Source organism: Ovis aries, chromosome 2 (genome assembly GCF_016772045.2).
Source record: "Ovis aries strain OAR_USU_Benz2616 breed Rambouillet chromosome 2, ARS-UI_Ramb_v3.0, whole genome shotgun sequence".
In the NCBI taxonomy this organism is placed as follows: Eukaryota; Metazoa; Chordata; class Mammalia; order Artiodactyla; family Bovidae; genus Ovis; species Ovis aries.
The window spans coordinates 74,207,214-74,233,966 of record NC_056055.1 but is presented as its reverse complement, the minus strand read 5'-3'; the positions used below and the strand labels follow the sequence as shown (position 1 = coordinate 74,233,966).

At 38.6% G+C, this 26,753-nt stretch overlaps 1 protein-coding gene across 10 annotated transcripts in view; it reads right to left on the bottom strand.

Moving 5' to 3' along the window:
- IL33 (interleukin 33) overlaps positions 1–25,084 on the bottom strand; it is a 142,892-nt gene extending 117,808 nt beyond the window's left edge. For 6 of the 10 annotated variants that reach the window (XM_060409444.1, XM_060409437.1, XM_027964544.2 and 3 more), the window contains exons 1-3: positions 25,036–25,084; positions 24,488–24,569; positions 10,411–10,495 (exon numbers count right to left, since the gene is read on the bottom strand). The gene's annotated coding sequence lies outside the window, so the exon portion shown is untranslated. The remainder of the gene's footprint in view (positions 1–10,410; positions 10,496–24,487; positions 24,570–25,035) is intronic. The other 4 variants (XM_060409447.1, XM_012124986.4, XM_012125007.4 and 1 more) reach the window with 1 other exon arrangement.
- Between the last annotated feature and the right edge of the window lie 1,669 nt (positions 25,085–26,753).

Sequence of the window (26,753 nt, the reverse complement as noted above, 5' to 3'; positions counted from 1 at the left end):
AAAAGACCCTGATGCTGGGAGGGATTGGGGGCAGGAGGAGAAGGGGGCGACAGAGGATGAGATGGCTGGATGGCATCACCAACTCTATGCACATGAGTTTGACTGAACTCCGGGAGTTGATGATGAACAGGGAGGCCCTGCGTGCTGCAATTCATGGGGTCGCAAAGAGTCGGACATGACTGAGCGACTGAACTAAACTGAACTCTTTATTCTCCTTCTGATATATCTATTACGCGTAGATTGGCAAACTTTATATTATTCCATTGGGCTTGTGTATTGCTTTTGTTTTTTTTTTGTATTTGACTTTCTATCTGCTGTTCCTAGCAGCAGCATCTTTTAGGATTTGAAATAGCTCATCTGGAATGCCTTCACTTTCACTAGTTTTGCTTGTAGTAATGCTTCCTAAGGCCCTGTTGACTTCACACTTCAGGATTTCTGGCTCTAGGCGAGTGATCACACCATCTGGTTATCCAGGTCATCAAGAGCTTTTTTGTACAGTTCTTCTGTGTATTTTGCCACTTCTTAATATCTTTTGCTTCTGTTAGGTCCATACGATTTCTGTTCCTTATTGTGCCTATTGTTATTCCGTTGAAAAGGGGGCATGCACACACCCACAAAGTCCACAGCTAAGGCTGGACCCATCCTAGTCACAGAAGCCCCCAACGTTCCACTTCAGAGCTCTTAGAGGCAGAGCTAAGAAAGAGGCTGCTGCGGCAGGCCCTACCCCTCCCTTTGCACATTGTTTAGCAATGATACTTTGTTTCAAAGGCAGAGCTGAGCTGCTTCTGTGTATACCTCCTCCTCCCTCATTTTTGGCCCATATTACACCCACTTCTGGCTGTCTTCCAGTCACCAACCCCAGTCATCTCCCTGGGTCTGTCTTCGGAAACTGCCATTTCAGCACCCTGCCCACATATATACTAGCAGGCACACATCTTGGGCTGGGGATTGCAGCAAGGTAGCATGGATTCTCTCTGCCAGTCTCTCTGTACTGCCTGCTGACAGCTGGCTGTTGCACTCTCTGAGCCTCTGAAGCTCCCTTTCTGTCCTGGCTGATCTTCCCACTGGTGTAAGGTCTTCCCAGAGTGTGGGAATCTTTCGTCTTTCACAGCTCCCTTCCCAGTGTGCAAGTCTGGTCCTAATTCCCTTCTTTTTTTCTTTCACCCTACCATTAAATGAAGATCTTTCTTGCACTTCTGGGCATCTGGTATCTTTTGCCAGCGTTCAGTAAGGTATTCTGTGGAAATTTTTCCACATGTAGATGAATTTTTGATATATTTGTGGGGGGAGGTGAGTTCCACATCCTTCTATTACGTCTTGATTCCTCCTTGTTTCTTTTTTGTTACGTTCATTAGTTTGTTTTATTTCTTAGATTCCACACGTAAGTGATATCAAACAGTGTTTGTCTTTCTCTGTCTTATTTCACTCAGCATAATATCCTCCAAACAACTCATGTTGTTGCAAATGGCAAAATGTCATTCTTTTTTCTGGGTAAGTAATATTCTGTTGTGTGTGTGTATGCTGCATCTTTATCCATTCTTCCATGGGTGCAAGTTTAGGCTGCTTCCATATCTTGGCAGTTGTAGATAATGTGCTATGAACATTGGGGTGCATGTGTCTTTTCAGATTAATGTTTTCTTTTTTTTATATATATATATATACCCAGGAGTACAATTGCTGGCTCATGTGGTAGTTCTATTTTTAGCTTTTTGAGAAACCTCTATAGCATTTTTCACAGTGGTTCCACTAATTTATGTTTCCACCAACAGTATATGAGGATTCCCTTTTCTTCACACTCTCACCAACATTTATTACTTGTGTTCTTTTTGATGATAATCATTCTGACAGGTGTGACGTGATTATCTCTTTGTAGTTTTAATTTGCATTCCTCTGATGATTAATAGTGGTTAGCATCTTTTCACTTGCCTGTTGACCATCTATATGTCTTCTTTGGAAAAATGTCTATTCAGGTCTTCTGCCCATTTAAAAAATCAGATTGTTTTTTGTTTTTGATATTGGGTTGTATAAGCTGTTTATGTATTTTGGATTTAACTTTTATTGGTCACCTCACTTGTGTATGTTTTCTTCCATTCAGTAGATTGTCTTTTTATTTTGTCAATGGTTTCCTTTGCTGTACAAAAACTTTTAAACTTAATTAGGTCCCATGTGTTATTTTTGCTTTTATGTCCTTTGCTTTACTAGACAGATCCAAAAGAGTATTGCTACAATTTATGTTATACAGTATTCTGTCTGTGTTTTTCTTCTAGGAATTTTGTGATTTCCAGTTTTACGCATCTTTTTGTTACACAGTAACTGACCCCTTTGGCTGGCCCCAAGAACTTTCTGGTAATGACGGTCAGGTTATATCCAATGAGCCACGTCTGGTATCTTGGCTTCCCTCCACTCCCTCCTCCCTAAGTCTGGTTTTGGGGTACTGGACCCCTGCTTAGTGCAATTTTCTAGTCAAACAATCCAAAGTGATTTAGCCAGTGTTATAGGTTAGGAAATGGTGAAAGGGGCAGGACTGACTGGTTGATTCTAAGAGGATAACCAGGGTCTCCTGTATACAAGGATTCTATGTAGCTAACCTGTGTAAAATAGCAGTAACATTTTTCTGTTAATCTAAAACTTTTAAAAATAAAGTTAAAAAAAAAAAAAACAGCAGCAACAACCACAACTGACAGTAATGAGTCCTCACTTTGTTGACCTCATCAGGTGCTTACTACAGCCAAGTTTGCAGCTGATGAATATATATTAAAATTAAAATCGAGAAAATTTACAGGTATGTATTAACATAAAGCACTAGTAAATATTAAGATAGTTAAGCCTTTGAGATTCATATCTATAGAATTCCTCTCCAGCCATTTTTTAGCAAAGAATTTTGAGCCCTGAGTGGCACATTCCAGGGATACGTCTAAAAGAAAGAAACCATGAATTCTACCAGGTAGCTTAGCACCTACTAAAATAGAAATTCTCCAAAAAAGGACTCTCGCATACCTGATAAGCTGTTCTAAACCTGGTCAAGAAAAAACCAACTATCCAGTTCTTGGAAATAAGGAAATTTGCAGACCTTTTGTAAAATATGATCTACTTTGGTATGCGACTCACTAGTGAATCAGGTTTTAATCACCAGTGAATAAACTTTCTGTACTAGGAAAACTGGAATGTGGTCATGAATGGGGACAGCCTCAGTGAGAAATGCTCTGCGTAGGTGCATAGAATAAGCAAACAATCGTAATGGGCAAGAGTAGAATGGATTCCACAGAGGTGATGAAGTTGTGCAAAGTAATGTCACCAGCAATAGGAGATCTGAAATAAAAGGACTGCTGGCTATCACAGAAGCTGTATCCAAAGCCTGACTCTGGATTCTCGATTTTATCTTCTCTCCTCTCATTTCTCACTATGCTCAGTCCAGCAACATTTTTAGGATGAGCCCTATATAATATAATAGTGTGTAAGTTTAGAATGTACAATATGATTATTTGACACATACATATTGTGAAAAGATTACCAAAATAAGCTTAGTTAACACATCCATCACCTCACATAATTACCTTTTCTTTTTTGGAGGTGGCGGTGGTGAGAGCCATTAAGGTCCACTCTCCTGGCAATTTTAAGTATATAACAAAGCACTGTTAACTATAGTCACTATGCTATACCTTGGATCCCCAGAACTTACTCATCTTGTAACTGGAAGTTTATACCCTTTGTCCAATATCTCCACATTCCCCTCACTCCCACTCCTCAGCCCCTGGCAACCACCATTCTACTCTGTTTCTACAAGTTCAAATTTTTTAGGGTCCACATATAAGTGATCTCATTCTGTATTTGTCTTTCTCTGACTCTTTTTTAAAACATGAAAACACAATGCACATCTAAAAAATGACATTAATTCTTTAATATTATTACGTTATAACATTAATATTATAGTTTATAGTGCAGATCCCCTTGTTTGTCTCAGACTTTTTTAACCTTTTGTTTATTTACATGAGGATCCAAACATTTCTCATACATCTCTCAAGTCTCCCTGGTTTTCTGCAGTTCACCTTCTCCTACTTTTTTCCCTTGCTATCTATTTGTTAAAGAAACAAGATTAGAATATTTTTTTAATTTTAAAGTTTTGAACACAGCAAAAGAGCATTCTGCCTGTTTGAATCATTGTCTTCTGTAAGAAATAACTAAAAATTTGCTAGTGGTTATGGACCTCATGTAGAACTCTATCAGTTCAATTAAACTCTTCTTGTATGCCAGGCACAAGCAATCTGAAGTAAATCATGTTTGATCAGAATTATTTTAATTGAAACAATATACACAGAAGTGTAGTAATAAATATGTTCAGAAATAGCTCCAGTTTTCCACATTCTGCACACAGAATCTTTTAAAAATGTGTTTAATGTTATTGAAGTATAGTTGATTTACAGATTTGCATTAGTTTCTGCTGTACAACAAATTGATAGTTATACACATATATGTATATATTTTTTTCACATTATTTTCAATTAGTTTATCACGGGATATTAAGTATAGTTCCCTGCACTGTATGGTAGGATCTTGTTTATCCACCCTATATATAATAATTTGTGTCTGCTAATCTCAATCTCTTAATCTTTCCCTCCCCCAACCTCCCTCCCCCTTGACAGCCACAAGTCTGTTCTCTGTGTGAGTCTGTTTCTGTTTCATAGATATGTTCATTTGTGTTGTATTTTATATTCCAGATATAACTGATATCATATGGTATTTCTCTTTCCCTTTCTGACTTCCTTCACTTAGTATGATAATCTCATGTTGCTGCAAATGGCATTATTTCATTCTTTTTATGGCTGAGTAATAGTCGTATATATATATTTACACACACACACCATATCTTTTTTATCCATTCATCTGTTAATGAATATTTAGGCTGTTTCCATATCTTCGCTGTTGTAAATAGTGCAGCTATGAACATAGGAGTGCATATATCTTTTCAAATTATAGTTTTGTCTGGATATATGCCCAAAAGTGGGATTGCTGAATCATATGGAAACTCTGTTTTTAGTTTTTTTGAGGAACCTCCATACTGTTTTCCATCATGGATACACCAATTTACATTCCTACCAACAGCATGAGGGTTCCCTTTTCTCCACATTCCCCTCAAGCATTTATTAGACTTTTTAAATGATGGCCATTCTGACTGATGTGAAATGGTACTTCACTGTAGTTTTTATTTGTATTTCTCTAATAATTAGCAATGATGAGCATCTTTTCATGTGCCTATTGGCCATCTGCATATAGAAAAATCTTCGATAACTCTGAGTCCACTTATTCAGTAATTCATTCAACCACTTGACAATATTTAGACATGGGTTAGATTCTCTATTTATTGCAGTGTTCATATGTGCATAAGAAAATATTTGACCAGAAAAAGGCAGTGTCAAGTGGACATCCAGGTATGCAATTTGGGTAACAAGGTGGATGGTGGGGCCTGCCTGAAATTGGGGAATCGAGGAGGAAGTGTTGAAGTCAGGCAGAGTTGGAAAAGAGATGATACGTTGGCCACAGAAGATAACAAGAAGATAACTGTCACCGGTTCTGTTCCTGCCCCATTTCTACCAGTGCTATTAAATCGAAGTTTTCTGAGAACCATGGTGCTTCTTCCCGAAAGAAAGAATTTGCAGATGGACCAGTTATTCTACCAACCCTTAGAAAGAATGACCTCTACATGGTTTAACCCTCAAGCAGCCACCCAGTTACTCCAAGTTAAAGGCTACTGCTTGGAAGGAATCACCAGGAAGAAAGTGGGTAGCAGAAGAGAGATGATCTTATCTAGCGCTTTGCTCTGATGCAGCCCCAGGATCTGATAAGGGACTCAAATATTTCAATTGTAACATTAGATAGATGTCCTGACCTTCCCCTGTATCTCCTGCCCTACTACATCTAGATCCTAAACCCAGGGTAGTCTTAGTTCCCCTTTTTTGATGGAGAATCTTAAACCCAGTGTCCAGGGCCTGACCACAGTCAAAGTCTCCTTCATTTCTTCTACTAGGTAGTTTCAACTTGGCCATTACTTATATCATACTTCTGAAAATTTTGAAACAACTATATTAGCTTCAAATTGAAAAATTTGTAAGTAAAATATGTGTAAAATATAGAACAATCTGTTATGAAGCTTTGAAAGTAACAGTGTTATATATGGGGTAAGTTAAAGTAGCTGGATAAAGTGGAAAAGTTGGCTTAAAGCTCAACATTCAGAAAACGAAGATCATGGCATCTGGTCCCGTCACTTCATGGGAAATAGATGGGGAAACAGTGGGAACAGTGTCAGACTTTATTTGGGGGGGCTCCAAAATCACTGCAGATGGTGATTGCAGGCATGAAATTAAAAGACACTTACTCCTTGGAAGAAAAGTTATGACCAACCTAGATAGCATATTCAAAAGCAGAGATGTTACTTTGCCAACAAAGGTCTGTCTAGTCAAGGCTGTTTTTCCTGTATGGATGTGAGAGTTGGACTGTGAAGAAAGCTGCGCACCGAAGAATTGATGCTTTTGAACTGTGGTGTTGGAGAAGACTCTTGAGAGTCCCTTGGACTGCAAGGAGATCCAACCAGTCCATTTTGAAGGAGAGCAGCCCTGTGATTTCTTTGGAAGGAATGATGCTAAAGCTGAAACTCCAGTACTTTGGCCACCTCATGTGAAGAGTTGACTCATTGGAAAAGACTGTGATGCTGGGAGGGATTGGGGGCAGGAGGAGAAGGGGACGACCGAGGATGAGATGGCTGGATGGCAACACCGACTCAATGGACATGAGTCTGGGTGAACTCCGGGAGTTGGTGATGGACCGGGAGGCCTGGCGTGCTGCAATTCATGGGATCGCAAAGAGTCGGACATGACTGAGCGACTGAACTGAACTGAACTGATGCTTGATAATGTGTTTCAGCAGCTCTTTGGAGTTTTATGGTCACATGGAATTGCCATTTAGTCATCTTTTTGTTGGAGGAGCCATGGCCTATTTGGATACATTTTGGATGCACTTCTGTCTTTCAATGATACATGCAGGTTTCAGTGTTACTAGATTGATTTTCAGATTATTTTGATAATCACAGTCAACTATGACCGCTGATGTTTCCTTATCTCCAGGAAAGTTTCCTTACTGCTGCTGCTGCTGCTAAGTCGCTTCAGTCATGTCTGACTCTGTGCGACCCCATAGACGGCAGCCCACCAGGCTCTGCTGTCCCTGGGATTCTCCAGGCAAGAACACTGGAGTGGGGTGCCATTGCCTTCTCCGTCCTTACTCACTGCCTTCCTCTAATTAAATGGAAGGCTGGTGACTATACTGTAAGGAAGCTAGTGAATATTTCTTGGGAGATAATAGTTTTTGGTGCTTAATTTTAAGTCATTGTTTGAATAAAGTTCCAGTCGTTTTTAGTAATTCTGACTCATGCTCCCAGTGGCCACAGTGACTGGCTTCTTATGCATGTGTGCTTAGTCGCTTCAGTCACGTCCAGCTCTTGGCTCCTTAGCCCCTGGAATTCTACAGGCAAGAGTACTGGAGTGCATTGCCATGCCCTCCTCCAGAGGATCTTCCCTACTTAGGGATCAAACCTGCCTCTCCTATGTCCCCTGCATTGGCAGGTAGATTCTTTACCACTAATGTCACCTGGGAAGCCCAGAGAAACAGTATAATCAGAGAGAAAAAGGTGAGATATACTTACCTTAAGGAGACTTAAGTGAACAATGCAAAGAAATAGAAGAAAACAATAGAATAGGAAAGACTAGAGATCTCTTCAAGAAAATTGGAGATACCAAACAAACATTTCATGCAAAGATGGGCATGATAAAAGACCGAAACAGTGGGCCTTAGGAAGCGTTACTGCAAACAAAGCTAATGGAAGTGATGGAATTCCAGCTGAGCTATTTCAAATCCTAAAAGATGATGCTGTGAAAGTGCTGCACTCAATATGCCAGCAAATTTGGAAAACTCAGCAGTAGTCACAGGACTAGAAAAGGCCAGTTTTCATTTCAGTCCTAAAGAAAGTCAATGCCAAAGAATGTTTAAACTACCATACAATTGTTCTCATTTCACATGCTAGCAAGGTAACACTCAAAATCCTTCAAGCTATGCTTCAGCAGTATGTGAAATAAGAACTTCCAGATGTAGAAGCTGGAATTAGAAAAGGCAGAGGAACCAGAGATCAAATTGCCAACATCCTCTGGATCATAGGAAAAAACAAGGGAATTCCAGAAAAACATCTACTTCTGCTTCATTGACTATGCTAAAGCCTTTGACTGTGTAGATCACAATAAACTGTGAAAACTTCTTAAAGAGATGGAAATACAAGACCACCTTACGTGTATCCTGAGAAACCTGTGTACAGATCAAAAAGCAACAGTTAGAACTAGCCATGGAACAATGGACTGGTTCAAAATTGGGAAAAGAGTACATCAAGGCTGTACATTATCACTCTGCTTATTTAACTCATATGCAGAGTACATCATGAGACATGCCAGGCTGGATGAATCACACTGGAATCAAGATTTTCAGGAGAAATATCAACAAACTGAGATGTGCAGGTGATACCACTGTAATGGCAGAAAGCAAAGAGGAACTAAAGAGCCTCTTGATAAAGGTGAAAGAGGAGAGTGAAAAAGTTGGCTTGAAACTCAACATTCAAAAAACCAAGATCATGGCATCCAGTCCCATCATGTCATGGCAAATAGAGTGGAAATAATGGAAACAGTGACAGACTTTATTTTCTTGGGCTCCAAAATCACTGCAGGTGGTAACTGCAGCCATGAAATTGAAAGATGCTTCCTCCTTGGGAGAAAAGCTATGACAAACCTAGACAGAGTATTAAAATGCAGACATTTTGCCATGAAAGGTAGGTCCTTATAGTCAAAGCTATGGTTTTTCCTGTAGTCATGTATGGATATGAGAGTTGGACCATAAAGAAGGTTGAGTACTGAAGAGTTGATGCTTTTGAACTGTGGTGCTGGAGAAGACTCCTGAGAGTTCCTTGGACAAAAAAGAAATCAAACCAGTCAATCCTAAAGGAAATCATTCCTGAATATTCATTGGAAGGACTGATTCTGAAACTGAAGCTGCAATACTTTGGCCACTTGATGGGAAGAGTCGACTCATTGGAAAAGTCCCTGATGCTGGGAAAAATTGAAGGCAAAAAGAAAAGGGGGAGGCAGAGGATAAATTGATTAAATAGCATCACCGACTCAATGGATATGAATTTGAGCAAACTTCAGGAGATAGATGGAGGACAGAGGAGCCTGGTGTGCTATAGTACATGGGTCACAAATAGTCAGACGTGACTTAGGGACTGAACAACAACAATGCTTATCTGAGGCAGAAACTGCTGGAACCATAAAATGGTAAAAACAAGTAACTGGTAATTTGATGAATTTCTGGAGGCTATGTGGACTAATGGACTGGTGTGTAATGAGAAACTGGAGAAGAGAATGACTACCCACTCCAGTATTCTTGCCTGGAGAATCCCAGCGACAGAGGAGCTTGACAGGCTACGGTCCATGGGATCACAAATAGTTGGACATGACTGAGTTACTGAGCACACACACTTGTAATGAGAAACTATTGAAGGCCAGTACGCTTTTGTGGCTTTTGCTTTCAGGAACAACATCAGGTTCTCAAAAAGATTCTTTGTGGCTCTGATAAGGTAAGGTAAAGAGTGACCATTGTGAAATATGCCCGGTATCTTCTCCATGACAACGACCCACTCTCCAGGTGAAAGTACATTGGCAGAGCCTTATAACAGCTGGGAAAGGCATTCCTTCTATAATACTTCAGTCTCCTTTAACTTTCCTGTCTCACCTAATTTGAGGAAAAAAGCATAATCAACAGGCATGAGGTCTTCAATAAAATAGACTCGGAAAGCAGAAACCAAGTAAAGAAGTGGAAAGTAGGATGGGAAAGCCATATCACTGAAGAAACACTTGTAAAGATCACAGCCTGAAGACATAGACCTACTAAAAGACTGAGATGCAATCAGATGATGGTGAAAGCTCCCCCTCCCCTATGCCACACTGATGGGACTGGACTGCACTGTAACAACCATGGACAACAGCTGAAAGAGATGAAAGATACAAATTTTCTGAAAAGAAGTACTGAAGGAAGCCCAAAGTCAAGAGGTGAGACAAAATAAAGACACTGCAGGCAAAGTCTCTGGCACCAGTGTCTATAGGAAATATTTAAAACATCTGAATTTCTAACCAGTTTAAAATTAATCCTCTAAAGGCAAGAAAAGACACAGTCTAAAGAGACAAATCAGCAGAATCAGACCCAGCTATGAAATACATATTGGAATTATCAGACAGGGAATTTAAATAACTATGATTATTATTAAGTGCTATAATGGAAAAGGTAGACTACATGCAAAAACAGGTGGAGGATACAACAAAGTGGTACCTTTGATGGACTCATCAGTAGACTCAGCATGACTGACAAAAAAAGAATCAGTGAGCTTGAATATATGTCAGTAGAAAATCGCAACCTGAAATGCAAACAGAAAAAAAGGAAGACAAGAAAATTGGAATATAACATTTAAGAGCTGTAGAACATCCCCAAAGGGGTAGTAGGCATATAATTAGAATGTCAGAGGGAGAAGAAAGTGAGAACAAACAGAAGAATACGTACAGTAGTAATGATTAAGACTTTGCAAAATTAATGCCAGACAAACTACAGATCCAGGAAGCTCAGAGAACATCAAGAAGGAGAAATAATAAAACCAAACAACAACCCCAAACTCCCACTTCAGAACCCAAAACCAAAAAAGATAATCTTAAAATAATCTTTGGAAAAAAATAATACATTATCTAATAGGACAACAGGGATAAGAATTTTAATAGACTTTTGTCAGAAACCATGCAAAGAAGAAGAAAGTGGAATGAAATATTTAAAGTGTTGGGGGGAAAAAAAATAAAACCCACCAACCCAGAATTCTATATCCACTGAACTTACTCTCCAAAACTAAGGGATAAATAAAGACTTTCTCAGACAAAATCAAAACAAAATACAAAACCCATAACAACAAGAGAATTCACCACCAGAAGAAATGTTTTAAAAATTCTGTAACTATCCCTTTCCTTCACCCTTCCCTCCTGGTAACGAGAAATTTGTTCTTTAAGTCTCTGAGTCTGTTTCTGTATTGTAAATAAGTCTGTTTCTGTTTTATAAATAAGTTCATTTGTATAATTTTTCTACATTTCTGCATATAAGCACTATCATGCAATATTTCTCTTCGTCTATCTGACTTCACTCAGTATGACAATTTCTAGGTTCATCCAGTGAACAATACCAAATGGTATTGTTTCACTCTTGAATGGCTGAGTCATATTCCATTGTATATATGTACCACAACTTCTTTTTCCATTCTTCTGTTGGTGGTTAGTTAGGAAATTTGGGATTGACATGTGCACACTGCTATATTTAAAATAAATAACCAATAAAGACCTACTGTATTCCGAAAAAATGGAGAGGGGACAAGAGCATGCTGTAGATGTGATGAGGTTGGTCATTGATAATTCTTGAAGCTGATAGATTCCTGAGGATTTATTACACTAATCCTTCCACTTTTGTGTGTGTTTGAGATTTTCAATAATAAAAAAGCTTAAAAAAATAAAATAGAACATAGGCATGCCAAACTCAAAGGAGCCCATACCCCAAGCAATCAGTACTATATATTCTTACTAATGGTGATTTTAGTGAAATAAAATCTAGCATATTGAATTAATATTACTAATTTTTAAATTCTATTTTATATTGTGTTTTGATTTCAAAGTTGGTTTGGATTTTATTATGGTAACAATGTCATGAGATTAAGAAATTTTTATGTAGTATTAATTTTATATTGCTAAGCAAAATTATAATAAAATTATTTTAACCAAAAAGAATGTTCTGTAGGCAGAAGAAAAATAAGGCAGCTCAGAAACCTGCTTTGTTAAAAATAAAAAAAAAAAAGGAATAGAATCAGGGAATAAATAAAAGTAAAATAAAAATTTATTAATCTTAGTTGATTTAAGGTATAACTTTTTAAAGCAATAATAGTAACAAGGTAATAGATCATTCCGAGGAGGCAATGGCAACCCACTCCAGTACTCTTGCCTGAAGAATCCCATGGACGGGGAGCCTCATAGGCTGCAGTCCATGGGGTTGCGAAGAGTCGGACATGACTAAAGCGACTTAGCAGCAGCAGCAGCAGGTCATTATAGCATGTGGATAAATGAATGACAGCAGTGTCACAAAGGATGAGAGGGAGGAATTAGAAGTACTCTGTTTTACAGCATCTGCCCATGTGAAGTGGCATAGTGTTATCTGAAAGGGGCTTAGACTAGTTAAAAATTATGTTGTAAATATCATTACAGTTTTTACATAGAATAATTGTTAACAGAGGAGATGTTAAATGGATCCATATAAAATGTTCTTTCCATTAAAACAAAAGAAGGCAAGAAAGATGGGAGCAAAGAAGAAACAAAAAATAAATGCAATGAATAGAAAACAGTTAAAAACATGGTAGGTATTAATATACCTCTATCAATAATCACTTTAAATGTGAATCTTCTAAATATGCCAATTAAAAGGAAGACTATCAGAGTGAAAAAAGACCTAACTGTATGTTGTTTACAAGAAACCAACTTGGAAAATTCCAGAAAGCATCATTCTAGCACTAGACATGCTCACTATGAAGATAGATGAGCCCAAAGGCTATCTCCCTGAAGACATCTATAATCTGGCAATCATGAATGTCCTGGTCACTGCTGAAGAAGATTGCACCATCTTGGAGGAATCAGTAGTGAATCGTGGCAAAAAAAAAAAAAAATTGTCTTAAAATATCATTCCCTGAAAAAAAAAGAATCCCACTTTAAAGATGAAGGCTTTATTAAGTTAATAGTAAAGGAACAGAGCAGCTCAAAATAAAGCTAAAGTATCTGTACTAATACCTGACAAAACAGACTTTGAAACAAGAAAGGTTATCAGGGTTAAAGAAGAGCATTGCATAATAATAAAGGCAGTACACAATGATAAATTTTCAGAGAAAACATAACAATATTAAATGTGTATGCAACTAACAAGAAGGTGTCAAAATATGTGACAAAACCTGATAGACAAATTCACTTTATTTAAACATGGCCTTCAATAACCTTCTGTTAGTAATAAAAGCAGGAAAAAAATAAGGATATAGAGCAACACTATCAATTACATCTAATTGATATTTATAGTACACTCCTCCCAATGACAGCAGAATACACATTCTTCTCAACCTCACATGTACACTCATGATAGGCCACATTCTGGCCTATAAACAAAACTTTAAGAGATGTAGAAAGATAAAAATCATACAAAGGAGGTCCTTGTACCACAATGAAATAGAACTAGAAATAAGTAAGAGAAAGATAGCTGGAAAATTCACAAATATCTGGAAATTAAACAATGCATTTCTAAATAATCCATTGGTCAAATAACAGGTCTCAAGAGAAAATAAAAAATGAAAATACAACTTCTCAAAATTTGTGAGAAGCATCAACAGCAGAGACAAAGAGATGACCAACAGACACATGAAAAAAATGATCAGTGTCACTAATTATTAGGAAACTGCAAATCAAAACCACAATGAGGTATCACTTCACCACTGCCAGAATGGCTGTTATCAAAAGTACAACAAATCATAGGTATCGGCAAGGGTTTGGAGAGAAAGGAACCCTTGTGCACCGTTGGTAGGAATGTAAATTGGTGCATACTTTATGGAAAACAATATAAAAGTTTCTCAAAAAAATTAAAAATAGAAGTACCATATGATACATCAATTCCACTTCTGGGTAAATATCAAAGAAAATGAAAACACTAACTCAAAAACTATATGAACCCCTACTATGTTCTTTGCATTATTTACACAAGTCAAGATTTGAAAGCAACCTATGTGTCTGTCAATAGATGACTGGTTAAAGGAGATGTGGTATATATACACAATAGAATCTTACGCTGCCATTAAAAAAGAATAAAATCTTGCCATTTGCAACAACATGAATGGACCTACAGGGTATTACGCTTAGTGAAATAAGTCAAACAGAGGAAGACAAATATTATATGACTTCACTTACATTTGGAATCCCCCAAATCCCAAATGAATAAACATAATAAAGGAGAAACGTACTCACGGAGAATAAACGTGTGATTGCAAGAAAGGAGTTCAGTTCAGTTCAGTCGCTCAGCTGCGTCCAACTCTTTGCAACCCCATGGACTGCAGCACACCAGGCCTCCCTGTCCATCACCAACTCCTGGAGTATACCCAAACTCATGTCCATTGAGTTGGTGATGCCATCCAACCATCTCATCCTGTCGTCCCCTTCTCCTCCTGCCCTCAATCTTTCCCAGCATCAGGGTCTTTTCAAATGAGTCAGCTCATCGCATCAGGTGGTCAAAATATTGGAGTTTCAGCTTCAGCATCAGTCCTTCCAATGAACACCCAGGACTGATCTCCATTAGGATGGACTGGTTGGATCTCCTTGCAGTCCAAGGGATGCCTAAGAGTCTTCTCCAACACCACAGTTCAAAAGCATCCATTTTTCTGTGCTCAGCTTTTTTTACAGTCCAACTCTCACATCCATACCTGACTACTGGAAAAACCATAGCCTTGACTAGATGGACCTTTGTTGGCAAAGACCTTACTTTGCTCTCTAGATTGGTCATAACTTTCCTTCCAAGGAGTAAGCATCTTTCAATTTCATAGCTTCAGTCACCATTTACAGTGATTTTGGAGCCCCAAAAAATAAAGTCTGACACTGTTTCCCCATCTACTTGTTATGAAGTGATAGGACCGATGCCATGATCTTAGTTTTCTGAATGTTGAAGATTTCAGCCAGCTTTTTTGCTCTCCTCTTTCACTTTCATCAAGAGGCTTTTTAGTTCCTCTTCACTTTCTGTGATAAGGGTGGTGTCATCTGCATATCTGAGGTTATTGATATTTCTCCCGGCAATCTTGATGCCAGCTTGTGTTTCTTCCAGTCCAGCGTTTCTCATGATGTACTCTGCATATAAGTTAAATAAGCAGGGTAACAATATACAGCCTTGACATACTCCTTTCCCTATTTGGAACCAGTCTGTTGTTCCATGTCCAGTTCTACTGTTGCTTCCTGACCTGCATACAGATTTCTTAAGAGGTAGGTCAGGTGGTTTGGTATTCACAACTCTTTCAGAATTTTCCACAGTTTCTGGTGATCCACACAGTCAAAGGTTTGGGCATAGTCAATAAGCAGAAAAGGAGAGGGTGGAGGCAATGACTGAAATAGGTAAGAGAGTTTACAAAATACAAGCTTTCAGTTACAAAAGAAATGGGTCACAGGGATGAAATGCACAGCATGAGAAATACAGTGATATCATAATATCTTTGTATGGTGTCAGTAACTGGACTTATTGTAATGATCATTTTACAGTGTATAAAAATGTTGAGTCACTATGGTGTACATCTGAAGCTAATGTAATATTGTAAGTTAATTATACACCAATAAAAAGTAAAATAAAGTTTAACACTAAAACCATCTTGAAAATAAAAATCATAGCTGGAGGACCACAGATTCCAATCTTAAAGCTTACTACAAAGTTTCAGTAATCAAGACAGTATGGTACTTACATAAGGATATACATATAGATAAATGAAATAGATTAGAGAGCCCAGAAGTAAACCCATGTGTCTATAGTCAACTGATTTTCTACAAGGATGCCAAGCACCTGTTGGCTATTTGTAAGTCTTCTTTGGAAAAATGTCTGTCCAGTATTAATTGGATTGTTTGGATTTTTGCTATTGGATTATGTGAGTTCTTTATATGTTTTGGACATTAACCCCTTATCAGACCTATTATTTCCCAAAGTATTTAATCCATCTCAAGTTAATTTTTGTGAGTGGTAAAAGATAGCGGTCCAAATTAAGATCTTTCTTTTTTCTTAATATAAGCATTGGTTTCTATAACTTACCTCTTAGTGCTGCTTTTACTATACATCATATATTCTAGTATGTTGTATTTGCATTTCATTTGATTCAAGGTATTTTTTATTTCCCTTTTGATATTTCCTTAACTCTTGGCTGTTCAGGAGTGTATCGCTTATTTAATTTCCACATTTTTTGAATTTTCCAGTCTTCTTAAATTTGCTTAGACATGTTTTATGACCTAACATTTGATCTATCCTAGAAAATATTCTGGGTGTACCTTAGAAGAATGTATATTCTGTTCTGTTCAATGTAATGTTTTCTATATGTCTGTTAGACATTCGGGCTAAAGTATAATTTAAATCCAAAGTTTCATTTTTGATTTTTGGTGTGGAATATTTGTCCATTCTTGAAAGTGGTGTATTGAAATTTCCCACCATTATTGTGTTTTTGTCTATATTGCCCTTCAGATCTGTTATTATTTGTGCTATATATTTACATACTCTAATAATGGATGCATAATACATATATTTATTATTGTCACATCTTTTTATAATTTTTAAATTAATGAATTTATTTTTGGCTGTGCTGAGTCTTTGTTGCTGTATGCTGGCTTCCCCTAGTTATGGCAAGTGGCAGGTACTCTCTAATTGCAGTGCTCAAGTTTCTCATTGCAGCGGCATCTCTTATTGCAGAGCACAGGCTCTAGGGCATACTAGCTTCAGCAAATGCAGCACACAGGCTCAGTAGTTGCATTCTGCAACTTCATGCTGAAGGCTCTAGAGCAAGAGCTCAACAGTGGTGGTACACGGGTTTAGGTGCCCCGCAGCACGTGGGATCTTCACAGACCAGGGATTGAACTCATGTCTTCTGCATTTGCAGGTAGATTCTTAACCACGGGACCGCCATGGAAGTCCTGGTACATCTTCTTACTGAATTAACCCTTTTATCATTATGTATGACCTCCTTTGTCTTTTGCTACTGTTTTTGGTCTAAAATCTATTTTGTCTGATATAAACAAAGCTATTCCTGCTCACGTTTGGTTTTGCTTTCTAGGAATATCTCTTGTCTTGCCTTCATTTTAAGCTTTGATGTGTCCTTAAAGCTGGAATGAATCCGTTGTAGGCAGTATATGACCAACTCTAAGTCCATCACCCACTTTATACATTTTTATTGGAGAACTCAATCCATTTACTTTTAGAGTAATTGTTGATAGGTTAGAACTTACTGTCATCTTATTAATTTTTTCTGAATGTGTTATACTTTCCTTGTTCTTCTTTTTCATATATTGCTACCTTCTTTTGTAAATTACTGATTTCTCATAGTGGTTGCCTATGCATCTGGTCGCATCACTTCATGGGAAATAGATGGGAAACAGTAGAAACAGTGTCAGACTTTATTTTTTTAGGCGCCAAAATCACTGCACATGGTGATTGCAGCCATGAAATTAAAAGACGCTTACTCCTTGGAAGGAAAGTTTTGACCAACCTAGATAGTATATTCAAAAGCAGAGATGTTACTTTGCCGACTAAGGTCTGTCTAGTCAAGGCTATGGTTTTTCCTGTGGTCATGTATGGATGTGAGAGTTGGACTGTGAAGAAGGCTGAGCGCCGAAGAATTGATGCTTTTGAACTGTGGTGTTGGAGAAGACTCTTGAGAGTCCCTTGGACTGCAAGGAGATCCAGCCAGTCCATTCTGAAGGAGATCAGCCCTGGGATTTCTTTGGAAGGCATGATGCTAAAGCTGAAGCTCCAGTACTTTGGCCACCTCATGCGAAGAGTTGACTCATTGGAAAAGACTGTGATGCTGGGAGGGATTGGGGGCAGGAGGAGAAGGGGACGACAGAGGATGAGATGGCTGGATGGCATCACTGACTCGATGGACATGGGTCTGATTGAACTCCGGGAGTTGGTGATGGACAGGGAGGCCTGGCGTGCTGCAATTCATGGGGTCGCAAAGAGTTGGACATGACTGAGCGACTGAACTGAACTGAACTGATGCCTTGAATACCTTCTTATCTGTTTGTGAATTCACTATAGGTTTGTTTTATTGTTTATGGTTACCATGAAACTTACATAAAACATAACACTCATAATGCTCTATTTTAAGATGTTAACAACTTAACTTAGATCACATACGTTTTTGATGTCACAACTTACCTCTTTTTATATTGTGTGTTCATTATCAGATTATTGTGGTTTTAGTTATTTTTAATACTCTTTTAAGCTTTATATTAAAGTTAAGTGGTTAGCGCTCCACCATATTATAGAATTCAGTTCAGTTCAGTTACTCAGTCGTGTCCGACTCTTTGTGACCCCATGAATTGCAGCACGCCAGGCCTCCCTATACATCACCAACTCCCAGAGTCTACCCAGACTCATGTCCATCGAGTCGGTGATGCCATCCAGCCATCTCATCCTCTGTTGTCCCCTTCTCCTCCTGCCCCCAATCCCTCCCAGCATCAGGGTCTTTTCAAATGAGTCAGCTCTTCACATTAGGTGGCCAAAGTATTGGAGCTTCAGCTTCAGCATCAGTCCTTCCAGTGAATACCCAGGACTGATCTCCTTTAGGATGGACTGATTGTATCTCCTTGCAGTCCAAGGGACTCTCAAGAGTCTTCTCCAAAACCACAGTTCAAAAGCATCAATTCTTCGGCACTCAGTTAAGGTATTTTAAATTTGTCTCTACTTTCCTTTACTATTGTGCTTTATATTTTCATAGCATTTATGTTACTAACTGGTGACCTGTCACTTCTGCTTCAAGATCTCCTTTCAGCATTTCTTGTAAGATAGATCTAGTAGTAATGAATTCCCTTTTTTTTGTCTGAGAAAGTCTTTATTGCTCCTTCATTTCTGATGGGCAGCTTTATAGGTAAAGCATTTTTGGTTGGCAGCCTTTTTTCTTTCAGCACTTTGAATATATGATTCCACTTCCTCTGGTTGCAAGATCCATGCTGAAAAATCTGCTGATAGCCTTAGGGAGTTCCCTTTTAAGTCTCAAGCTCTTTTTCTTTTGCTGCTTTTAAGTTTCTCTCTTTGTTTTTGATATTTGAAAGTTTTATTATGCTGTATCTTGGAAGGGATCTCTTTAAGTTAATTTTGTTTGATGACCTGTGAACTTCATGAACTTAGATATCCAAATCTCTCCCCAATTTGGGACGTTCTCAGCCATTATTTCCTTATAAAATCTTTCTGCCATCTTCTCCCTCTCTGTTTCTTCTGGAACTCCAGTAATCCACAAATTAGTTCTTTAAATGGTATCCCATAAATCTTCATTCTTTTTTATTCTTTTTTCTTTATTCTCTTCTGTCTTCTGTCTCACATATTCTTTTTTTTTTTTTGCTTGATCTCTGGTGCTACTGAGGCTTTCTATTGTATTTCATTCACTATATTCTTCAGCTCCAGAATTTCTGCTTGATTGTTGTTAATTATTTTTTATCTCTGTTGAACTCATTTTGTTTATACATTGTTTTCCTAATTTCATTGAATTTTCTTTCAGTGTTTTCTTGTAACCCATTGAATTTCCTCAAAACGGCAATTTTAAATTATTTAAATTATAGATCTCCATGTCTTTTGGGTCAGTGACTAGAAGATTATTGTGATTCTTGATGGGATCATGTTTCCTTGATTTTTCATGTTCCTTAAAGTTGTGCATAGCTATCTTTGCATATGAAGTAGCAGCTGCTTCCTCCAGTCTTTACCCTCTGCCTTCAGCAAGATACTTTTTTTAACCCTGGTAAGGATTCTGAGGCTTTCTCAGGACTTCTGTGGATACACCTGCTCCATGCTTCTTGCTTCCTCTTATAGCAGAATTCTTAAGCTTATATGCTTTCTCTCAATCCTATAACACACTAGGCCAAGTGCTGACAACCTCCTATTTGTCTTCCCAAAGGTGAAACTAAGTCTTAAATTTGTTATCTCCTGCTGAACCTCAGATCCAGATTGGCTGTATGTGCATGCTCATTAGCTGTCTGCCAAAGGTCACTCTCACTACTGCCCTTAGGAGTATACAGAGGGTTGAGGTAGAAGTGGGTATGGTTGAGGTTCATGGAATTCTGGGAATGCCTGTGGGCCAGTTAAAGGTATCCATGGGTGTGACATTCCCAGTGGCTCATGCGTGTGCTTTTTGATGGAGTTCACACTGCAATTAATAGGATCTTTGCCCCTTAAGCTCTCCAGTAGTCCTATATGCTATCCTCCCAGACTCTTCCCATCTCCCAGGCTTGCAGCTCATGATTAAGTACTCTGGATGAGGTGAGAGAGAAATGAGCCCCCTTTGGCAATGTCCCACACAATTGGGGAAGCTGGGTGCTCACTCACAGACTCTCCTTTTCACCTACAGGATAAATCATAGGCTAAGGAAGATCATTCCTGGCCCTGAGCTGTGCAACCTTAGGGGAGGAATGATGTGGGTAAAGTCAAGTTGTTCTTTTACCCAGTCCAATGTTTCAAACTCACTTTTTTTTTTCTCTTGGCTCCAACAATTTCCTAGGACTTCTCTGGAAACCTGGGCTTCCACAAAGTCTTTTGCATCTGTGGGTAATTGTCTAAGACAGTCTTCTAGGGGTTCCCAGACTGAGGCAGAGAAGGACTGCAGCTGGTTCGTGAACGCTGCAGGGTCCAAAGCCAGGACCTAGGTTTGTATGCCTATTACCTGGAAGGTATGACTCCTCCTGGGTCTCCTGGTGTATAGTACTGGATCCATAGCTCTCACAAAGAACTTGTGTCTGTGGATAAATGCCAGATTACTGTTGGCAGTAGAAGGAGGGGACAAAAATAAGGGATGTCTTATTCCACTGTGATGCTGACATTGCTCTCCTTGAGCCATCTTTTCTTTTGGTTTTCTTATACTTTTATGATGCTGCTTAGCATACTGCAAAGCCCTCTCTAAAGACAGCTCTGCTGAGGAAAAAAATAAAAATTTGGACACAGATATTGATATAAGAAAAATTTCTAAAAACACCTTTTCTCTGACAACATTTGGAGAACAGGAGAAAAGAGAAAGGTTAATGAAAAGTGTCCATGCTGGAAACCTTGTGAATGAGGATGAAGAAGATACGGAGACACCAGGGCTAAGTGAATTAAGCATTTGTCAGTTCCTCATTCCCAGAAGTGCTTAAGGAAAACTGGTCTTGCCTAAAGAAGAAAAGGGATTGCAGAAGAAATGTGATTTCTTAATCTGTAATTTATTTCACATGTTGAGTTTGGCTAGGTCAGTGATTTTCGGTAAACCTGATCTGATGACTGATTTTGCACTAATATACAGGGGATGAAGTAAATGTAATAGCGTACCAAAAGCAGAGATATTACTTTGCCAACAAAGGTCTGTCTAGTCAAGGCTGTGGTTTTTCTAGTAGTCATGTATGGATGTGAGAATTGGACTGTGAAGAAAGCTGAACGCCAAAGAATGGATGCTTTTGAACTGTGGTGTTGGAGAAGACTCTTGAGAGTCCCTTGGACTGCAAGGAGATCTCACCAGTCCATTCTAAAGGAGATCAGTCCTGGGTGTTCTTTGGAAGGAATGATGCTAAGGCTGAAACTCCAGTACTTTGGCCACCTCATGCAAAGAGTTGACTCATTGGAAAAGACTGTGATGCTGGGAGGGATTGGGGGCAGGAGAAGAGGACAACAGAGGATGAGATGGCTGGATGGCATCACTGACTCGATGGACGTGTGAGTTTGAGTGAACTCCGGAGTTGGTGATGGACAGGGAGGCTTGGCGTGCTGCAATTCATGGGGTCGCAAAGAGTCGGACACGACTGAGCGACTGAACTGAACTGAACTGAACTGAAGTAGATGTAGAGAGGAATCTATACCCTGATGCAAGAAATAATTTCTTACCAGGTTCCCAGGAAAGATCGTCTGTTGCCAATTTAATTTTATCTCAAGCATGATCTTTACCTCAGGAGGCCAGCCTAAGATGAGACTTCTGAAATAAGCAGCACTCTTTCTTGCTATTTCTCTGCCCTTCTCTTTTCAGGTAGCCATTGTCCTCAGGTTTCCTTCTGACTATGAGACCACCACACTCAAACGTTGCCTCTTGTCCCACACGAAGTCTTCCCTACCTCAACTGTCATGCGCGCTTGACACATATTCATTGAAAGCATAATGTGCACAAGTTAGTAAGAAATTCCTGGGGATATAGGAGAACATTCAGGAAAGGGGCTCATATGCTACTTATGGATACTTACAATGTTCCATGTTCCAATATAACTTACTAATCTATAAATGACACCATATTGTTCCCTCCAAGGAGAATCCGCATTTTAAGAGGATCTCTAGAGATCCTCTTAAAACTCATCCTAAAAAGGATGATTTTCATAATACTGGAAATTTTAGTAGGCAACAGCCTCCTATGGGAGATATGCTGGGGCCATAAAGTATATTTCAAACCATACCAGGAAGAGAATTTTGTACACCAAGTCAGACTGTCAAGTGATCTCCACAAAATATGTAAAATTCTTGATAAAAATGTACTGACTAGCTAAATAGAAAGATAATAAGATAAACAGAGATAGATAGATAATAAATAAATGCACAGATAGTCTGGATAGTTTGCTGAAAATAACTTAGATGACATCTTGTCACACGTTGATATAGAGAATTATATTGTTAAACAGATATTAGAGAATTGGCAAGGTAAACAGGGAACACTGAAGATATGATGGAAATGGATATTAAAGAAAGTGACTATCACAGCTGGGACTGGGGAAATTAAGAAAAAAGTTAGGAAAGTAAATCTTAGACGCCTGAAGGAGGAGCCTTTTGGGGCTATGACTCAGACTTCTGAGGAGGGATGCTGCTGTACAATGACTGGGGCTCCAGGCGTTTGAATGAGGGACTCCAGAGCTGGACTGAGACCTCTGAGGAAGGAACATGAGCTAGTTGGGGCTGGTGTCTCTGGAGAGGTGCAATGGACCTGGTTCTAGAAGTGCTGGGAAAACTGCAAACTAGAATCAGCTCTGGCTAACAGAAGGCATGACACTCAAGGTGAAGAGTCTTTGCTGGAGTGATGGGAGAGGGATGAGAAGCACACAGGAAGGAGTCAGATTCTTCCGTTCACTCCAGCCTTCCAGTCTCCCTCTAGCACCTGTATTAAGGGAGCCTAACAGGGTCCAAATGGCAAAGAAGGACGTAATGGGGTTTGCAGAATTCTGTCCCCACCTTTATAGAGGCAAACAGAGGATAGATTTGAAGCTGAGGGATAGTAGCTTAATAACAAACACATATCTTAATTTTAGTGTTTTTCACAAAGCTTTAGTTTTTCAGAAATTATATTTTAAGAAGTTGCTTCTGGCTGATGTAACATTCAGTCTATCAGTCATTATCTTTCCATATGAAAATTAAACCTTCATTTATTGAAAAATATATCCAGTTATTAGGAGATGTTATTCCCTCTTAAGCAAAGTAAATATCATGTCCAGGGAGTTGCAACTTCATCATAAGGTTTGAAAGAGACCTTTTTTCCCATAGGGACATGATCAAGGATTTGAATTGCATAATAAGAATATAGAGATTTCTCAAAAATAGACAAATCAAAGCACTACAATATATCAAAGTGAAATTTCCAAAAAAATGACTGTGCCAAAGATTTTGAGGACTCCTGTATACATCCTTAATGATCTTCTGGGTATATTTATGTGAGAGCAGGCAAAACACTGCTTTAACAATGTAAATAACAGCATCAGTAGAAACTTATTGAGAGGTTACCACTTGCCAAGTATTATTCTAAATACTTAGCACAGCTTAATGTATTCAATTCTTACAATGACTTAGAAAACATCCCTATTTTACAGGCTAATTGACTTGCCCAGGATCACACAGCTAGTTAGTGGCACAGCCAAGATGCAAACCCTGCAATCCGGTTCTAGGAATCATATGTTTAACTTCTATTCCATCACTCCTCCTATGAAGGAGCAATACTAAATTAACTAATTTAGTGAAAGAAACATATTCAACCTCTCTTTCAGTCATACATCACCTAATTAATGGACACAGAGACATGAGTTTGGACTCAGAATTCTGTAGTGGGTTCTGTGCAGTAGTCTGGTGCCACCATCTGGTTCCTATAGTAACACCAAGCACAGAAACATCCAGCACAAGCCTAAAGTGTGGGTAGAGATACTCACAAGTCATAGCATTACATAGAGATAACAAAACTTGCACCAAAAAAGAAACTACAAATCATTACTTTTAAAACAATGTGCAGAGTAAAAGAAGTCAAATTCAAGACAGTACCTGTTGTGTGATCCCTATATGAAACATTAGGAGAGGCTGATCTAATCTATACAGACAGCACATCAGTGATTGCCCGGGCCTGGAATTATTGATTGAGAAGGGATACAAGGGAATATTTTGAGGTGATGGAATTGTTCTATATCTTGATCATCATGGTGGTTACATGAGTACAATCATTTGTCAAAACTCATGGAATTATATACTTAAAATAGATATAATTTACTGTATGTAAATTATACCTCAGTAAACTTGATAAGAAAACATTATTGCACATTATTTCCAGAGAAGGGATTTTTTTTCATCCAAAAAATATTTATTAAGTACTTACTGTGTTCCAGCTCTCTTCTGTAAGTTTTATATCATCAGTGAACAAAACAGGTAAAGATCCCTGCCCCCATGGAGCTTATATTCTAGCAAGTGGAAAGAAAAATAAACAACAAATAGGGAAAAATAAGAACATTATAAGACTAAATGGTTCAAAGTAGCATTTGACAATACTAGCTCCAAAGAAAATTGTTGATTTTTGACCTTGAGTAAAATACCTAATTCATTGACTCAATAAATATTTAATAAAAGACCTATCATGTGTTAGGCATTTCTAATAGCAACCACAGTTACAAAAATATGTTTGACATAATCCTTACTCAAAAAGAGTCCACACAGAATTAAATTTGGAAAGGCAGTTTTGAACCTCAGTGTAGTAAAGACTGTGATAGCTGTAAGCACAGGGTTCTTTAAGACCTGTAACTAAGTCTTAGGTGAGAGAAGACTTGATAGAGGAAATAACTCTTAATCTAGAGCTACAGTGAATAGAAGTTATGGGCAAAACAGAAGGAAGAAACATCAAGGAGTGGAACAGTGTATGCAGAGACTCACCGGAGAAGAAGATCGTGGCTTGGTATGGAAACTGAAAGGGAATCAGTATAATTGCAGCAAGTGGGTTGGAAAAGAGGAAGGCAGAAAGAAAGAGGTAAGAGAGGCAGCAAAACCTTCTTGAAAACCTTCCAAGAATCTTGAAAGACCTGTAGAACAGGTTCATTGTTTTCCTGGAACCCGAGAGAAAATCTGAAGCATTTTAAGCAGAGAAAAGATATGAAAAGATTTATACTTTTTTTAAAAGTAAGCTTTTTTTTAAATACACACAGCATTGGCATACAGTCCCACCACCTCAGACAAGCCCTAATGATATACTGATACTAATGGTTAAAAGTGATATACAGCCATGGTTTAAAGCCTTTTTAAACACTCAAACTATATAGGTTGATATAAAGTGAAAAATCATAGGTCATCAACAGATTTCAGTTCAGTCCAGTCGCTCAGTCGTGTCTGATTCTTTGTGATCCCATGGACTGCAGCACGCCAGTCTTCCCTGTCCATTACCAACTCCTGGAGCTTACTCAACTTCATGTCCATGAAGTCGGTGATGCCATCCAACCATCTCATCCTCTGTCATCGCCTTATCCTCCCGCCTTCAATCTTTCCCAGCATCAGGGTCTTTTCCAATGAGTCAGTTCTTCGCATCAGGTGGCCAAAGGATCTGAGTTTCAGCTTCAGCATTAGTCCTTCCAATGAATATTCAGGACTGATTTCCTTTAGGATTGACTGGTTCAATATCCTTGCAGTTCAAGGGACTCTCAAGAATCTTCTCCAACACCACAGTTCAAAAGCATCAATTCTTCAGCACTCAGCTTTCTTCCATATATGACTACTGGAAAACCCATAGCTTTGACTAGACAGACCTTTGTTGGCAAAGTAATGTCTGCTTTTAAATATGCTGTCTAGGTTGGTCATAGCTTTTCTTCCAAGGAGCAAGCATCTTTTAATTTCATGGCTGCATCTGCAGTGATTTTAGAGACCAAGAACATAAAGTCTGTCACTGTTTCCATTGTTTCCCCATCTATTTGCCACCAAGTGATGGGACCAGATACCACGATCTTAATTTTCTGAATGTTGAGTTTTTTTTTAAATTTATTTTTAATTTTAAAATCTTTAATTCTTACATGCATTCCCAAACATGAACCCCCCTCCCACCTCCCTCCCCATAACATCTCTCTGGGTCATCCCCATGCACCAGCCCCAAGCATGCTGCATCCTGCGTCAGACATAGACTGGCGATTCAATTCACATGATAGTATACATGTTGGAATGTCATTCTCCCAAATCATCCCACCCTCTCCCTCTCCCTCTGAGTCCAAAAGTCCATTATACACATCTGTGTCTCTTTCCCTGTCTTGCATACAGGGTCGTCATTGCCATCTTCCTAAATTCCATATATATGTGTTAGTATACTGTATTGGTGTTTTTCTTTCTGGCTTACTTCACTCTGTATAATCGGCTCCAGTTTCATCCATCTCATCAGAACTGATTCAAATGAATTCTTTTTAACGGCTGAGTAATACTCCATTGTGTATATGTACCACAGCTTTGTTATCCATTCATCTGCTGATGGACATCTAGGTTGTTTCCATGTCCTGGCTATTATAAACAGTGCTGCGATGAACATTGGGGTACATGTGTCTCTTTCAATTCTGGTTTCCTCGGTGTGTATGCCAAGCCAAAGCAATCTTGAGAAAGAAGAATGGAACTGGAGGAAT